Genomic DNA, 3308 nt, shown 5'->3' with positions numbered 1-3308 from the left:
AATTTATCTTGGGCAGGCTGTAAAGTATCTAAACTATCATTACAGAATTTAATAGAAGGCAATGTTTGTGAAGTTGTCTTTTATCCTATTAAAGAAATGAGAATTTCGTAAGCAATTTCATCATAGATAGATGATACAGAAAAACTTTTATTTTTCTCTCGAGTTTAAAATTTTCAGCTTCTCAATGATTAACTTTCAAATGAGACTTCATCTATGAAAATCTTCCGTATCAATAATGCAGCTCTGATTTTACACTAAACCTAGCGCCAGGAGCTAGGTAACAACAACGTCGTATGTAGTTCCAACCGTGTGCTTGATGGACAGTGCCAACCAGCCACTCCGCTCCAGCTGGGCACGCGAAGACATCTTGGACGAGAGTCCGTAATCCTTGTCACCTATTTGCCAATACGATTTCGATAGCATTTGTGCCGAAGAACTGAAGGGAGTAGAGCTGTCATTTCTAGCACGATGTGATTTTAGATATACGTGACAATTTCCATAAAGGCGGGGCAGTCTTCCAATTTGTCCAGGGGGTGCCCATATCGAAGGGGAACAAGGTCACCACCAATTCTTGTTTTATGGCAGACACTGGATAACTGTGTCCGCTTCATTTCCTGTACTTATATCAAGTTCCGCAATAGATGTCATTCTTCGTGTAGTCCATGGCAGCCACCTCCTGTTAAAAGAGAAAATGTTTTGTAACGATAATAGGTCGTTAGTCGATATTTATATCCAGGCAATAAATTGAACTTTATATAAGATATAAATAAAAAATCCGTACAATACAAATTTATATATATATATATATATATATATATATGATATATATATTTATATATATTTATTTTTTATATATATATATATATATATATACACATTATATGTATATATATATATATATATATATATATATATATAATATATATATATATATATAATAATACAAAGTTTGCGTTTATAGTCCATCATAAAACCGTTAAGCCGTTTATCCGCGTAATTTTTCTTTAGGGCTTGCGCAAGAGCGAAAAACGTACAATTAAATAAAGCACTTTCTCCAAAAATACTAGATGTCATAAATTTTTTCCTTGTTGTTGTCCCAGAAAAGGAATTTTTAGGCTTCGACTAAGTTAACGTCGTCGTAACCATGATGATGATGATGGTAATGATCTTTATTTAACTGTACTTGTCATCTATTTTATCTAGTATTCCTCTTTCATCTCATGATTGTTCTTTTTTGCAGTTCACATAATTAGATGGTGTTAATTATTGATACCAAAAACGATAAAACTCTGCTGTTTCTTGAATAGTTCAAACGCCCCAAAACAAGAAAAAACATAATTCCCAAATAATCTTTAATCGAATTCCTAGTGATGTGTTTTGATGCTATATTTGAATTCCCACACACTTGTAGATTTTCCAAGAATGTGTGTTCGTATGCAAATAAACAATTCATCTGTTATTCGACAAGAGTTCCTTATAGGCCTTATTAACCAGTGGAAACAGTTATTCGGGTTATCCTTTGGCTGTCACATGGAATAAACACGGTTCCTGGAGCAACGCGATACGAGATCTCACGACTTTCTTGTGAGGTTCTGCCTTGAAAGCGTAATGAAATTGGTGTTCAGCGGAATTCGTGATAAGATCACGTTTGAATTTAGGTAGTCAATTGCGAAATCGTTTTTGTCGAAGTTATTTATTTATTCCAAGCATAAATTTTTTGTTTTTGTTAGGATCACTAACTCACTCTATGTGACCACCCTGTTTTCTTTATCATCTTGACTCTTAAGCGTCATCAGCCATTGATTTTTAACTAAGTCTAAAATTTAGCACTTAAAAATAATTCTTGAACCTAATTAACACAACAAGCTATGGCATAACCATTGGTGTAACGGCGATAATATTGAATTTATTTACATTACTCTCACTGACTTCAGGAACAATAATAATGTTTCAGCATTGAAAAACAGAATACGTACAAGAGGAATAATATTTAAATACATGACTATTCTATATAAGACCACTCATGCTTGAAAAACTGTCAATTAATATTAGGTTCTCTGGGTACTTAATGTATTTATGTGTTACAGCTGTATATGTGTTTAAAAAGTTACTCACATTGTACAGTGTGATGGTGTTGCTGCAGTTGTGACTGTGTTAAACAGTCACTCACGTTTCATTCATAAACAAAATCCAAAGAAAGATTACGAGACTATAAACACCTTTCGACGCCTGGCTGATTCACATTTTATAGGAGTTAAATTCGCTTGGCTCATCAGCATAGTGTACAGATACGCAAATATAGATTGAATTATTTTTGCTTTCTGCCCTAAACTAAAAAAGCAGCTTAGCGTAAAATAGAGCTTTTTACTTGTTTATGAAGATATGCTGTCATCAAAAGAAGAAATGAGAGAGAGAGAGAGAGAGAGAGAGAGAGAGAGAGAGAGAGAGAGAGAGAGAGAGAGAGAGAGAGAGAGAGAGAGAGAGAGAGAGAGAGAGAGAGTTTGTCTGCCTTTAAATCTGATACTTTTAATAGTTGATCGTAAGAATATACTTTCGGAACAACAGAACAGAAGATAGAGGAACTGATCGATTGATAAAAAAAAAAAAAAAAAAAACCGTAAACACAACGGGAAATGAGGACGACCAACGAAGAAAAGGTAAACAAAAAGAAAAAATAACAAAAAACCTGAAAAAACCAGCCAACGGTCAAAAGTTCGTAACGTCTTACCTGCCCGAGGAAATGAGAGAAAAGTGAGACCGAGATACGCTGAACCGTGCATTAAATACGACCTCCTCCAGCTGGTGGGCGGGACTTAACAAGGTCATGAATACGTAGAACATAGTATTCTTGAAGGTACGTTTAGTTTTACAATTCCTCGAGCATTCATATAAAAAAAGATGGTTAACTGAACGTATTCAAATTCACAAGTTAGGGAACTGTTTGAAATAAAGTTAGGCGTAAAAACCAAAGAGAAAACGAAAGCGAGAAAAAAAAAAACACACACAAAACGATAAAACAAAAACAAAAGAAGCCCGCAATCCATCAACAAATCTACGAAGTATAAAGAATGACCCTCGACCCTGGAAAGAACACGTGACTGTCATTTCTGCAAGGATAATTAAGGTCATGTAGCGAAAGTTTTATTCTTCTCTTTATTCTCTTCTTCTTTAGCTTCGTCCTTTGCCGTCGGGTGCTTCCTGAATATGGATGTTATTACTATTCAGTCGAAGGTTTTTTTCTTTTTTCTGCCTACCTTGTGCCTCTGTTTGGGGACGATTAGAAAGTCAGCGCATGCGCTGAATGCGTA

General features: G+C 34.9%; 1 long non-coding RNA gene across 1 annotated transcript in view; it reads right to left on the bottom strand.

Annotated features, from left to right (window-relative positions):
• The window catches only part of LOC135225678 (uncharacterized), a 4911-nt gene extending 2079 nt beyond the window's left edge, over positions 1 to 2832 (bottom strand). The window contains exons 1-2 of the long non-coding RNA XR_010317067.1: positions 2729 to 2832; positions 1 to 676 (exon numbers count right to left, since the gene is read on the bottom strand). The exon at positions 1 to 676 is cut by the window's left edge and continues 2079 nt beyond it. This is a non-coding gene — a long non-coding RNA (uncharacterized LOC135225678). The remainder of the gene's footprint in view (positions 677 to 2728) is intronic.
• Between the last annotated feature and the right edge of the window lie 476 nt (positions 2833 to 3308).

The sequence above is a fragment of the Macrobrachium nipponense genome, chromosome 13 (genome assembly GCF_015104395.2).
Source record: "Macrobrachium nipponense isolate FS-2020 chromosome 13, ASM1510439v2, whole genome shotgun sequence".
Taxonomy (NCBI): domain Eukaryota; kingdom Metazoa; phylum Arthropoda; class Malacostraca; order Decapoda; family Palaemonidae; genus Macrobrachium; species Macrobrachium nipponense.
Note: the sequence above shows the minus strand (reverse complement) of the source record. Positions and strands in the feature narration are given on the sequence as shown.